Source organism: Schistocerca americana, chromosome X, assembly GCF_021461395.2.
Source record: "Schistocerca americana isolate TAMUIC-IGC-003095 chromosome X, iqSchAmer2.1, whole genome shotgun sequence".
Lineage (NCBI taxonomy): Eukaryota > Metazoa > Arthropoda > Insecta > Orthoptera > Acrididae > Schistocerca > Schistocerca americana.
Genome location: NC_060130.1, coordinates 933,944,572 through 933,959,777, shown reverse-complemented (window position 1 = coordinate 933,959,777; position 15,206 = coordinate 933,944,572). Strand labels below are relative to the sequence as shown.

At 40.9% G+C, this 15,206-nt stretch overlaps 1 protein-coding gene across 3 annotated transcripts in view; it reads right to left on the bottom strand.

The window, feature by feature from the left end:
• The window catches only part of LOC124555766 (dual serine/threonine and tyrosine protein kinase-like), a 335,619-nt gene that overhangs the window by 9,776 nt on the left and 310,637 nt on the right, over positions 1-15,206 (bottom strand). The gene's annotated exons all lie outside the window — the stretch shown is intronic.

Genomic DNA, 15,206 nt, shown 5'->3' with positions numbered 1-15,206 from the left:
TCAGACCTACTGCATAAAAAAAAAAAATCAATCAATCAATCAAGTTCCAGAATGAGATTTTCACTCTGCAGCGGAGTGTGCACTGATATTAATCTGCCAGGAAGTTTCAAATCAAGTTCTCTCTGATTCTGTGGTTGCAATCTCTAACTCATGGCTACACAAATGAGCTTTATTCAAAGGGAGTTCATTTATATTCTGCTGGTAGAAAATTTTTTTCATCACAAGAATTTGGTTGGGAATGAGAGGTGGTAGAAAGCAGGTTCTAGTTGCCGAAATTTGTGACAATGTTTTGGTGTCTTATGAATTGCAGTTTTATGAAGGTCCTGATAGTGATCTGTGAGTAACATGCAATTATTAAACTGAGTGGCATATTTGCCATCTTTTGAGAGATGAGGTTAAGTGTGAGCACCATGTTGCACTCTCCCCCACCTTTTCATTCTACAATTATCAGTAACATGAAAACTCATCAGTACATTTCACGTGCAATCACTACAGCCATCCACATGATACACTTTATCTGATATGTTCATAAGCTGAAAAAATCTATTGTAAACCACCTCCAATAGGACCGTGCCAAAAAGATAATGTGTAATGCACATGTAGGCTTCAAGAGACCCTAATGAGTATGAGATGTCAGTCCATCCATCCATATCATTAATCCTAGATTAAGCTGAGGGAAAAATATAAATCATTGTGACAAACAGCGTTTAAAAAATCAACATGATAAAAGGAAGAAGAAAGTCCCTAATGATTAAACATATATTGATACATAATATAATCTCTCTCTCTCTCTCTCTCTCTCTCTCTCTCTCTCTCTCTCTCTCTCTCTCTCACACACACACACACACACACACACACACACACACACACACACAGAGAGAGAGAGAGAGAGAGAGAGAGAGAGAGAGAGGGGGGGGGGGGAGAGAGGGGGGGGGGGGGGGAGATATGGCAAAAAGAAATTGGAAGATGGGAAAATTTGTGTGCATAACAGTCATATGTACTCAAAGAAATGACTGCTCAACACCACACAACACAAAGACACTTACAACTAGGCATTCACATTAAACAGTCTGCAATACTTTATGACATTACTGAGTAGGTGAAAAGTCACACAGAAACGGCAATAGAAAAGCAGCTTGAGAAATAAGACCATAAACTAAAGAAACTGTTGAAATAAACCCACACAACACGAACAACAGACACCAGCATACACAACATACAGAGTTCCTAATGTATCAGAAATACAGTTTTCCACACACGAAGAAGAACTACATCAAAAGGGATCTGAACACAATCTCAACACATATTACACAAAGAGCAATTAGAAACATAATTACAGAAAAATAAATATACAATAAAACAGGGTAAAAAGGAAACAACATCATTATCTGCTATACATGTGAGCTTTCAGCCAAGGTCCTCAAGGTCCTTCTAATATAGAAAACACTTACACACATTCATGCAAGCACAATTCCAACACACATGACCACTGTCTCTGGCCATTGAGGCAAAGGAAAGATACAGGAAATTTCAATGCAGGGCTAGCCAGAGAACTGATAGCAGAAGAAATCAGATTATTGGAACAACAGTACCACCACTGAAGAGAGAACAACTATATAGATACACAAAAAACTGAAAGCACACAATGAAATAGTCACAAGAGCAGAAAAGGGAAGGGCTACACCACGGAAAAGCTGAAGTACGTAACAGAAAGCCAAATAAAAAAACTAAAAAGCGACCCAACACAAAGATTCCAAAGGGACATACAAAAACTGTTAAACATGAAAGATGCCAAATAAAAAGAAAAGTGCGAAAGAACCCAAAATTTACCAAAAATTAACAAGCCCAATGTTCCAATCAGACTGTGCCAGCATATCATTTAGCCATACATGCACATGTTTCTACAAAAACACTGCACTTATACAAACAGAAGCATAGAAAACACCAATGACCCAATTGACAAGATGAAAGATATGAATGTACCCTATATAGCGACACTACTCTCATTTGAGATCACATCAATGTACAGCCTTATACAAACTGAATAAACAATCAAAATAACAGAAATACAACTATGAGAGACAAAATTTCTTCCACAAACAAAGAAACAAGAAGTATTAACCATTGTGGAAGTAATCACATGACAAAATTGTACAAAGTACTATATTCTACATCTACATCTACATCTACATTGATACTCCGCAAGCCACCCAACGGTGTGTGGCGGAGGGCACTTTACGTGCCACTGTCATTACCTCCCTTTCCTGTTCCAGTCGCGTATGGTTCGCGGGAAGAACGACTGTCTGAAAGCCTCCGTGCGCGCTCTAATCTCTCTAATTTTACATTCGTGATCTCCTCGGGAAGTATAAGTAGGGGGAAGCAATATATTCGATACCTCATCCAGAAACGCACCCTCTCGAAACCTGGCGAGCAAGCTACACCGCGATGCAGAGCGCCTCTCTTGCAGAGTCTGCCACTTGAGTTTATTAAACATCTCCGTAACGCTATCACAGTTACCAAATAACCCAGTGACGAAACGCGCCGCTCTTCTTTGGATCTTCTCTATCTCCTCTGTCAACCCGACCTGGTACGGATCCCACACTGATGAGCAATACTCAAGTATAGGTCGAACGAGTGTTTTGTAAGCCACCTCCTTTGTTGATGGACTACATTTTCTAAGCACTCTCCCAATGAATCTCAACCTGGTACCCGCCTTACCAACAATTAGTTTTATATGATCATTCCACTTCAAATCGTTCTGTACGCATACTCCCAGATATTTTACAGAAGTAACTGCTACCAGTGTTTGTTCCGCTATCATATAATCATACAATAAAGGATCCTTCTTTCTATGTATTCGCAATACATTACATTTGTCTATGTTAAGGGTCAGTTGCCACTCCCTGCACCAAGTGCCTATCCGCTGCAGATCTTCCTGTATTTCGCTACAATTTTCTAATGCAGCAACTTCTCTGTATACTACAGCATCATCCGCGAAAAGCCGCATGGAACTTCCGACACTATCTACTAAGTCATTTATATATATTGTGAAAAGCAATGGTCCCATAACACTCCCCTGTGGCACGCCAGAGGTTACTTTAACGTCTGTAGACGTCTCTCCATTGATAACAACATGCTGTGTTCTGTTTGCCAAAAACTCCTCAATCCAGCCACACAGCTGGTCTGATATTCCGTAGGCTCTTACTTTGCTTATCAGGCGACAGTGCGGAACTGTATCGAACGCCTTCCGGAAGTCAAGAAAAATAGCATCTACCTGGGAGCCTGTATCTAATATTTTCTGGGTCTCATGAACAAATAAGGCGAGTTGGGTCTCACACGATCGCTGTTTCCGGAATCCATGTTGATTCCTACATAGTAGATTCTGGGTTTCCAGAAATGACATGATACGCGAGCAAAAAACATGTTCTAAAATTCTACAAGAGATCGACGTAAGAGATATAGGTCTATAGTTTTGCGCATCTGCTCGACGACCCTTCTTGAAGACTGGGACTATCTGTGCTCTTTTCCAATCATTTGGAACCCTCCGTTCCTCTAGAGACTTGCGGTACACGGCTGTTAGAAGGGGGGCAAGTTCTTTCGCGTACTCTGTGTAGAATCGAATTGGTATCCCGTCAGGTCCAGTGGACTTTCCTCTATTGAGTGATTCCAGTTGCTTTTCTATTCCTTGGACACTTATTTCGATGTCAGCCATTTTTTCGTTTGTGCGAGGATTTAGAGAAGGAACTGCAGTGCGGTCTTCCTCTGTGAAACAGCTTTGGAAAAAGGTGTTTAGTATTTCAGCTTTACGCGTGTCATCCTCTGTTTCAATGCCATCATCATCCCGTAGTGTCTGGATATGCTGTTTCGAGCCACTTACTGATTTAACGTAAGACCAGAACTTCCTAGGATTTTCTGTCAAGTCGGTACATAGAATTTTACTTTCGAATTCAATGAACGCTTCACGCATAGCCCTCCTTACGCTAACTTTGACATCGTTAAGCTTCTGTTTGTCTGAGAGGTTTTGGCTGCGTTTAAACTTGGAGTGGAGCTCTCTTTGCTTTCGCAGTAGTTTCCTAACTTTGTTGTTGTACCACGGTGGGTTTTTCCCGTCCCTCACCGTTTTACTCGGCACGTACCTGTCTAAAACGCATTTTACGATTGCCTTGAACTTTTTCCATAAACACTCAACATTGTCAGTGTCGGAACAGAAATTTTCGTTTTGATCTGTTAGGTAGTCTGAAATCTGCCTTCTATTACTCTTGCTAAACAGATAAACCTTCCTCCCTTTTTTTATATTCCTATTAACTTCCATATTCAGGGATGCTGCAACGGCCTTATGATCACTGATTCCCTGTTCTGTACATACAGATTCGAAAAGTTCGGGTCTGTTTGTTATCAGCAGGTCCAATATGTTATCTCCACGAGTCGGTTCTCTGTTTAATTGCTCGAGGTAATTTTCGGATAGTGCACTCAGTATAATGTCACTCGATGCTCTGTCCCTACCACCCGTCCTAAACATCTGAGTGTCCCAGTCTATATCTGGTAAATTGAAATCTCCACCTAAGACTATAACATGCTGAGAAAATTTATGTGAAATGTATTCCAAATTTTCTCTCAGTTGTTCTGCCACTACTGCTGCTGAGTCGGGAGGTCGGTAAAAGGAGCCAATTATTAACCTAGTTCGGTTGTTTAGTGTAACCTCCACCCATAATAATTCACAGGAACTATCCACTTCTACTTCACTACAGGATAAACTACTACTAACAGCGATGAACACTCCACCACCGGTTGCATGCAATCTATCCTTTCTAAACACCGTCTGTACCTTTGTAAAAATTTCGGCAGAATTTATCTCTGGCTTAAGCCAGCTTTCTGTACCTATAACGATTTCAGCTTCGGTGCTTTCTATCAGCGCTTGAAGTTCCGGTACTTTACCAACGCAGCTTCGACAGTTGACAATTACAATACCGATTGCTGCTTGGTCCCCGCATGTCCTGACTTTGCCCCGCACCCGTTGAGGCTGTTGCCCTTTCTGTACTTGCCCAAGGCCATCTAACCTAAAAAACCGCCCAGCCCACGCCACACAACCCCTGCTACCCGTGTAGCCGCTTGTTGCGTGTAGTGGACTCCTGACCTATCCAGCGGAACCCGAAACCCCACCACCCTATGGCGCAAGTCGAGGAATCTGCAGCCCACACGGTCACAGAACCGTCTCAGCCTCTGATTCAGACCCTCCACTCGGCTCTGTACCAAAGGTCCGCAGTCAGTCCTGTCGACGATGCTGCAGATGGTGAGCTCTGCTTTCATCCCGCTAGCGAGACTGGCAGTCTTCACCAAATCAGATAGCCGCCGGAAGCCAGAGAGGATTTCCTCCGATCCATAGCGACACACATCATTGGTGCCGACATGAGCGACCACCTGCAGATGGGTGCACCCTGTACCCTTCATGGCATCCGGAAGGACCCTTTCCACATCTGGAATGACTCCCCCCGGTATGCACACGGAGTGCACATTGGTTTTCTTCCCCTCTCTTGCTGCCATTTCCCTAAGGGGCCCCATTACGCGCCTGACGTTGGAGCTCCCAACTACCAGTAAGCCCACCCTCTGCGACTGCCCGGATCTTGCAGACTGAGGGGCAACCTCTGGAACAGGACAAGCAGCCATGTCAGGCCGAAGATCAGTATCAGCCTGAGACAGAGCCTGAAACCGGTTCGTCAGACAAACTGGAGAGGCTTTCCGTTCAGCCCTCCGGAATGTCTTTCGCCCCCTGCCACACCTTGAAACGACCTCCCACTCTACCACAGGTGAGGGATCAGCCTCAATGCAGGCAGTATCCCGGGCAACCACAGTCGTAGTCCGATCAGGGGATGCGTGGGACGAGCTGGCCGTCCCCGACAAACCCCCATCCGGACCCCCACAGTGATGCCCATTGGCAACAGCCTCAAGCTGTGTGACCGAAGCCAACACTGCCTGAAGCTGGGAGCGAAGGGATGCCAACTCAGCCTGCATCCGAACACAGCAGTTGCAGTCCCTATCCATGCTAAAAACTGTTTTGCTAAGAACGTCTGAACTAATCTACAGAGAGCGCAAACAAATCGACAAAATTTAAACGGTTATTAAAATACAAGATTGCCTAGTAAATGCAGTAATGCTGCTACTTGCGCACTGCTGACACTGCTCGGCGGCGGAAGGAGACTAAGCGAAATTACACTATTCAGGTACTAAAACACGACGCTACACTCTCAAATACTATAATACGCCCGAAATTTATGAATTAAACAATGCAAGAACCAAAAACACGCAAAGAAATTAAGAATTAAACTATGTAACAAATGAGTGAGCTAGGAGTATACGACTTGCTGCTCAGCTGCTTATCCAACGGCGGCAAGGAGCACACTGACTGCGACCAACCGACACTGGCCGTTCAAAACAAAACAGTAGACAAACGACTACGCGAATTTACACTATTCAGGTACTAAAACGCGATGCTACAACTCTCAAATACTATAATACGCTCGAAATTTATGAATTAAACAATGCAAGTATCAAAAACACGCAAAGAAATTAAGAATTAAACTATGTAACAAATGAGTGAGCTAGGAGTATACGACTTGCTGCTGCAGCTGCTTATCCAACGGCGGCAGGGAGCACACTGACTGCGACCAACCGACACTGGCCGTTCAAAACAAAACAGTAGACAAACGACTACGCGAATTTACACTATTCAGGTACTAAAACGCGATGCTACAACTCTCAAATACTATAATACGCTCGAAATTTATGAATTAAACAATGCAAGTACCAAAAACACGCAAAGAAATTAAGAATTAAACTATGTAACAAATGAGTGAGCTAGGAGTATACGACTTGCTGCTCAGCTGCTTATCCAACGGCGGCAGGGGGCATATTGGTACTGCTATGTTAATGACATAATTTGCACGGTAGCTGAAACACATGACCATGTACTACAATTACACAGACATCAATACCGCCTACCCAAAAATACACTTCACCCTTGAAACAGAAACAGACAAAAATAAATAAATAAATTTCCATCACATCAAAATGGAAAACAAAGATCAGAAACACTACTCCGTGTAGAAAGAAAACCCACCTAATTCCTCATGTTTGACTGATGAAGTCATCCATTTTTAAGGTATGTGGCTATTCAAACTTGGCATGCAGTAATTCCTTGGAAATGTCTTGAGCTAAATACTTTATTTATGATGCATTTCAAGTAATCACCATCAGATAACTGTGACCAAAATTAACACAAAAGACCAAATTAGAAAAGCTTATATATAAATACTACAAGCATCATGTAACATTGGGAACAATACTACATGCTGAGTAGATGTATTTACAATATTGTTAGGGAAGCTCATACAAAGGAGCAAAATAAGAAAAATGCCACACTCTCATGTGCAATTGCTGTTAAGCATATTTTCAAAACTGGAGGCAGCAGACTCCAGAACAGTATTACATCAACTTGGTACCAGATGGCATTGATCTCAAAGATCAAAACATACCAGGACATAGCATTTACAGTTTACAAAATGTCATAAACATCCTTTGCCACATTACATCCGCTTTTAACAATAAGCATCATATCATCAATGAAAAAATAAAAACATAGCACACATTATGAGTAAAACCTGTCTTATGACATATACAAAGAACGTACAGCACACTAGGCACAATGACCAAATATTCCATCAAGAGACAGCTATGTAATGGCAATCATTATAAAGGAAGACAATACACAATTTTTAAATCATTTTTCAAACAAAGCTAGCAACTGTCAGCCTACTGAGACCACAGACGGGCCAAAAAATAAAATAAATATCAATGGACTGGGGGGTTGGGGGGAGGGGGGGGGGGGGGTGTTTTGGGGGAAGAGACCAAACTGCGAGGTCATCGGTCTCATCGGATTACGGAAGGACGGTGAAGGAAGCCACCCGTGCCCTTTCAAAGGAACCATCCCGGCATTTGCCTGGAGCGATTTAGGGAAATCACGGAAAACCTAAATCAGGATGGCTGGACGTGCGATTGAAATGGACTGGGGAAAGATTTATATAATAAATGTAATAATATTAAAAATTATATTAAAATGTAATTACATAAAAAACATGGTCATTATGTTTTAATATAGTATTATTATATGAAATTGTACCATCAATGTAACATTCTCCCCTTCCTTTTTTGTTCCCCCCTGTCCCTTCATGCTGCCCTTCCTTCCAGTTCCTCATCCCCCCCCCCCCCCCCCCCCCACTCCCTGCACCATCTCTTGCCTATTTTTCTACTCACCTCCCCCTCACCCCTGCCCCCCAACACCCATACCCTACTTCTACCTTATCTGTCCTTTCCCTGTCCTTAGAGTTCCCACCTCACCCCCTTCACCCCACACCTATCTCTATCTTTTCCTAGTCCACCCTAACACAGTTAGAATTATTATTTTTTTTATTTATGAGGTGGTTTTTTTGACATGGCCCATCTGTGGTCTCAATAGATTGACAATTGCTCACTTCGTTTGAAAAATAATTTAAAAATTGCATATTGTTTTTCTTTCTAATGATGGCCTTGACACTGCTGTCTCTCAATGGAATATTTGGACATTGCGTCTGGTGTGCTGTATGTTCTTTGTAGATGTCCCATGACAGGTTTTATTCATAACATATGCTATGTTGTTTTATTCTTTCATTGACAATATGACACTTACTGTAAAAAACAAATGTAATGGTAAATGTTGTTTACAGCATTGCGTATATTGTAAACGCCATGTTCTGGTATGTTTCGATCTTGGAGATCAACACCATTTGGTGTCAAGTTGAAGTAACATGGTTCTCAAGTTTGCTGTTTTCAGTCTGGCATTTGACATCTCTAAATAATGTTGTCTGAAAATATACTTAATGGCAACTGCATATGAGAGTTTATATTATTCTTCTATTGGTCATTTGTATGTGTTTTCCTAAGCACAATGTAAGTACACTACTGGCCATTAAAATTGCTACACCAAGAAGAAATTCAGATGATAAACGGGTATTCATTGGACAAATATATTATACTAGAACTGACATGTGATTACACTTTCACCCAATTTGGGTGCATAGATCCTGAGAAATCAGTACCCAGAACAACCACCTCTGGACGTAATAATGGCCTTGATACGCTTGGGCATTGAGTCAAACAGAGCTTGGATGGCGTGTACAGGAACAGCTGCCCATGCAGCTTCAACACAATACCACAGTTCATCAAGAGTAGTGACTGGCGTATTGCGACGAACCAGTTGCTCGGCCTCCACTGACCAGACGTTTTCAATTGGTGAGAGATCTGGAGAATGTGCTGGCCAGGGCAGCAATCAAACATTTTCTGTATCCAGAAAGGCCCGTACAGGACCTGCAACATGCAGTGATGCATTATCCTGCCAAAATGTAGGGTTCTGCAGGGATCAGGTCGTAACACATCTGAAATGTAACATCCACTGCTCAAAGTGCCATCAATGCGAACAAGAGGTGACTGAGACGTGTAACCAATGCCACCCCATAACATCACGCTGGGTGATATGCCGGTATCGCGATGACAAACACACACTTCCAATGTGCCGGTATCGCGATGACAAACACACACTTCCAATGTGCGTTCACCGCGATGTCGCCAAACATGGATGCGGCCATGATGATGCTGTAAACAGAACCTGGATTCATCCAAAAACATGATATTCTGCCATTTGTGCACCCAAGTTCGTCGTTGAGTACACCATAGCGGGTGCTCCTGTCTGAGATACAGCATCAAGGGTAACCGCAGCCATGGTCCATGCTGCTGCAAACTTCGTCGAACTGTTCTTGCAGATGGTTGCTGTCTTGCAAACGTCCCCATCTGTTGACTCAGGGATCGAGACGTGGTGGCACGATCCGTTACAGCCATGCGGATAAGATGCCTGTCATCTCGACTGCTAGAGATACGAGGCCGTTGGGGTCCAGTACGGCGTTCCGTAATACCCTCCTGAACCCACCGATTCCATATTCTGCTAACAGTCATCGGATCTCAACCAACGCGAGCAGCAATGTCGCAATACAATAGACCGCAATCACAATAGGCTACAATCCCACCTTTATCAAAGCTGGAAACATGATGGTATGCATTTCTCCTCCTTACACGAGGCATCACAACAACGTTTCACCAGGCAACGCCGGTCAACTGCTGTTTGTGTATGAGAAATTGGTTGGAAACTTTCCTTATGTCAGCACGTTGTAGGTGTCGCCACCGGCGCCAACCTTGTGCGAGTGCTCTGAAAAGCTAATCACTTACATATCACAGCATCTTCTTCCTGTCAGTTAAATTTTGCATCTGTAGCACGTCATCTTCGTGATGTAGCAATTTTAATGGCCTGTAGTGTACATATACTCAATGTGTACATTCATTCCAAATGTTACATTGGGCTTGTAGTATTTATATATAAGCTTTCCTAATTTTACCTTTCATGTTTATTTTGGTCACAATTATCTGACGATTACTCAAAATGCATCATAAAATGAAGTATTTAGTGATCAAGATATTTCCAAAACCTACATCAGCCAGTTCAATTATTCACAACATGGCAAACCACCTAAAAGCCAACAAACAGGCCATCTTCAGATAGCCCCTACCCATGCTTAACAGAATTTCAATGGACAAATAGAACTATGCAAAAGAACTTAACACAGTCAGACAAACTGTCACAGAAAATGGTTACAAAATAATCACTATTGAGAATTGAACCATAAAATAGAAACAAAAGTTACACTGAACACACATAGGAGTACCACAGCTCAAAGCACCAGTAAGAACCACGTAACTGAGAACACATGAAGCACACAAGATGAAGAAACCATAAGCAACAGGAAAACATTGTACACATTGAAATTTGACAACAAAATAACACACACAGTAGGATATATTATGAGAAAACATGGTACACATGTAGCATATAAAAGAAACAACGCACTGCAGAAAAGATTAAAAGTACCCAACATGGTCGCAAATAAACTCGAGACAGGAGGTAGGTACCAGCTAACCTGCAAAGACTGTGATTCAGTATTTGTCAAGCAGACATGTAGAAATTTCAGGATAAGAAACTCTGCACACTTAAGAGCATTGAAAAGTGACAGCACACATCCCACATTTGCAGACAACCTCATTAAAAATGAACCACCACCACAACGGCATAGAAACAGACCTCCAAATCCTGAAACACATTAATCACCTGTACCTCTTTTTTAACAACAGAAGAAAATTATCACATTCAAAAAGCTATCACACAGGGCAAAAAAGTTGTAAATGACCAAAGAATACACTGCAACAAAACTCAACACTTTAAGCAAACAAACTGGCAAACACACACACACACACACACACACACACACACACACACACACACACACACACACAAATTCAAAAGAAAACAAAGAGAACAAATCCAAATTTTGCATCTGTCAAACCAAAACAAAACAGCGAAACAAATGACAGTCAAAAGCATGTCACAAACTGAAATAGTTCAGTGAAATATGTCCAAGCTGCAACAACATAAGGATACAGTTTTCACAAATGGGCATGAGAAAACTTGAGGAAACGATTTTAAAAAAATCCAATGAAAAACAAACCACAACAAATTGTTCCCCAAACCAAAGCTTCACAAAAATTTTACCGATGTGCACAGGTCAGTCCAACTACACAAAAACAACAAAAATACGTTTGGCACACAAATATGAAGCAGTTACAGCTTAGGGCAAGCTAAATATAGCAATGGAAAGGGCAAACTGGGGCACATATCATGATTTTTACCAGAACATATATTATAAAGATTGGATTATAAACAAAAAATTCAATATAGGCAATATTCCAACATCCCTTATGTTTAAAGATGACATGGTGTACTAAGTTAGACCTGTGACTGATTTCAGTTGGCAGCCACAGGACACACACACAACGTAAAATGAATGGTAAAGCATATATACAATTTAAACACACCCAAATCTGATGTACTATATTTCCCACCCTAAATATAACCTTCATGTATGTGTCTCAGAAAAAAGTAAAACAATAGTTCTGTACTTGCATAAAGGCAGACCCATACTTAATTCATTCTTATTTTCTGCAAGCATGGGAACTGAACTCAAAAATTCCCATATCATACTGGGAAATGTGCAATGATCTAGTAGACAGTGTAGAGGAAATTCCACCTGTACAAAATAAAACAGGTGCATTATCAGCACTCAATGTTCAAACAGATGCTTCCACATATATCCTTTATACACAAACCACTGAAATTCATGTTCGAGCTATGGTCCCTAACAACTGAAATTTTATAAACAATAAGTAGTTTATGAAAAGTAGTTACAGTGCTTTACTAACAATCCTGAGAACTGACTTAAAGAGATAATAAGCAAAAAACTATAATAGTAGCCATGCCTCTTCTGAAATTATGGTCTCAAAGCAAGTGAAAACCAAGATGTTCTGCTGAATATCACACACACAGAAAATGTTACTTCAAAGTTAAACAGATCACTCCAAACAGACAATAATGCAGTTACATATGAAGACAGGAAGAGTAGAGTTAAATGTAAGTTTATAATGAGGAGATAATAAAAATGTTAGCCATTTCTTTATGGTGGTACAATAGCAAACATAAATCAATGTAAATGATGAGTGTGAAAAGGTGGATGCAACACTTGTCAAACAGTTAGGTCAGATGAAGAATTCTGCAGTCAACTGTGCAGTTTGATATGTTCTTAAGGGTGACTTTAAAAAACAACAAATCCATGCTGTGCTTCAGAAACATCTTTCCCCTCTCATGATTACTGACATAATCACAAACCTGTAAAGTCACCTATCAAAAACCATTCCCTGAGAGATAAAATGACTGGAGTGGCATCTCACCCTGAACTTTCTGGGAACATAGTGTCTTATCCAACAAGCATTTATCCAATTTCTAAAGAATAACACATCTATCACTTCCAAGTAATTCTGCTTTAGTCCAGAACACTTCCCTTATTGCTGCTTCTCACTCAGCACATACACTGGGCAAAAAGGAACAGGTATTACAGTAGGGGCACAGTGCCTTCCTGTTCAAACCACTGTACTAAGCAGTTCAAGAACTAGTCTGACTTACAACAGGGAAGATGTTCCACATAAGAAATGTCAAACAATAGGATCATTAGCAGTATTGTAACTGTGATCTTACAAGGTCCTGTGGCTGAAATGATACAAATAACATACCTAAGTTCATAGGCAGAGAAACTGTCTAATAATAAAGCTATATTTAAATGCCTTGCCAATTTTCAAATAAGAGGTGAACATCGATATCACTGAAATTTTTTGTTATGATGATACATGTTTTGCAATAATGTAAATCAATTGAACTGTGAAATCCTTTTTTCCTATGTCCTTTTAGAGTAGTTGTGCTTTGTATTTTTCTTCAAAATGGGTAAACTGAAATACCATATATTAAAATGTTGAGGAACTGCAAATTACAGTAATGAAGGATCGGTGATTAAAGGTGAACAAATCAGGTGACACCACTGATGTATCACAAGAGAGATTATAGCACATTTTGTACAAAAAATTATATACTGTGCAGCATTCAGTGAATGACAATGAAACACAAATACTACAAACTAACATCTTATCTCAGTACTGTTTAGACCGTTTTAAACGGAATCCAAGAGTCTTCCATTTTAAATGGAATCCAAGAGTCTTCCATTTTAAATGGAATCCAAGAGTCTTCCATTTTAAATGGAATCCAAGAGTCTTCCGAGATGCAAATGTGTTTCTTCTCGCTGATCACCTTGCAAAGGAATGCGGTAAAACATCAAATCTCCAACATCACTGCGGCTGGAAAAAGATTCTGCAAGAACGGGACCAATGACGACTAAAGACAATTGTTCAACGTGACAGACGTGCATCCCTTCTGCAAATTGCTGCAGATTTCAATGCTGGGCCTTAAAAAGGCATCAGCATGTAAACTGTTCAATGAAACATCGTATATGGGCTTTTGGAACTGAAGGCTCACTCGTGTACCATTGATGACTGCCTGACGTGAAGTTTTACGTCTCACCTGGGCCTGCCAACACCGACATTGGATTGTCGATGACTGGAAACATGTTGCCTAGTCGGACGAGTCTCATATCAAATTGTATAGAGTGGATGGATGTGTATGGGTATGGAGACAACCTCATGAATCCATGAACCCTGCATGTCAGCAGAGGCTGTTCAAGCTGTTGGAGGCTCTGTAATGGTGTGGGGCATGTGCAGTTGGTGTGATATGGGATCCCTGATACATCTAGGTATGACTGACAGGTGACACATAAGTAAGCATACTGTCTGATCACCTACACCCATTCATGTCCTTTGTGCGTACCAACGAACTTGGGAAATTCCAGCGGGACAATATGACACCCCACATGTCCAGAGAATTGCTGCAGGAACTCTCCAGACATGAACATTATTGAGCGTATCTGTGATGCTTTGCAATGTGCTGTTCAAAAGATGAGGTAGAGGGGAGAGGGAGTTGTTAGTAAAATTTTGAGATGTTATGTTGGCCAAAAAATAGCACTTCTGTTTTAAAAAGCAAAACTGGGCTGTAAATGGTGTGTGTGTGATTACAAATTCCTGGAAGTTGACAGAACTTACCTCCAATTTGTATAAAGGTTCATACCAGTGTAAGAAAATGAATTAAATGTAAGAATTAACTCAATTTGAAAGCATAAACAAGAAACAACTAATCCAGGTAAATAAAATAAAAATAAAAGATCAAAGTTGTTTCAATACCAGAACTAATGAGTTTAGGTGAAAAATTATATCGAAAGAACAAAGCCATTTGATTAGGATGTGAAGAATACGAGGGTTGAGGAAGTACTTTGAACACATGATAATCTTCTTCCCGCCATTTACAAACAGCTCTAGTAATCTGGAAAGGTAGATTATGTTGGTAATTGGCCCATTCTGGGGATTTGAATAAGTAGTACACCAGTAAAATACATGACCACTGCACTTCAGAACCCAATATGCTTAAAATTAACTCTGTGAAATGGGTGAAATGGAGAACTTGTAATGAAATCAGTTAAGAAACATAGGCCCTAAAATATTACTGATTACTTTGAACATCCCCCTCACTTTATTAGATTATTCAGATATCTACTTGCTACCAAAAATTGTCACTTTCATCTGCT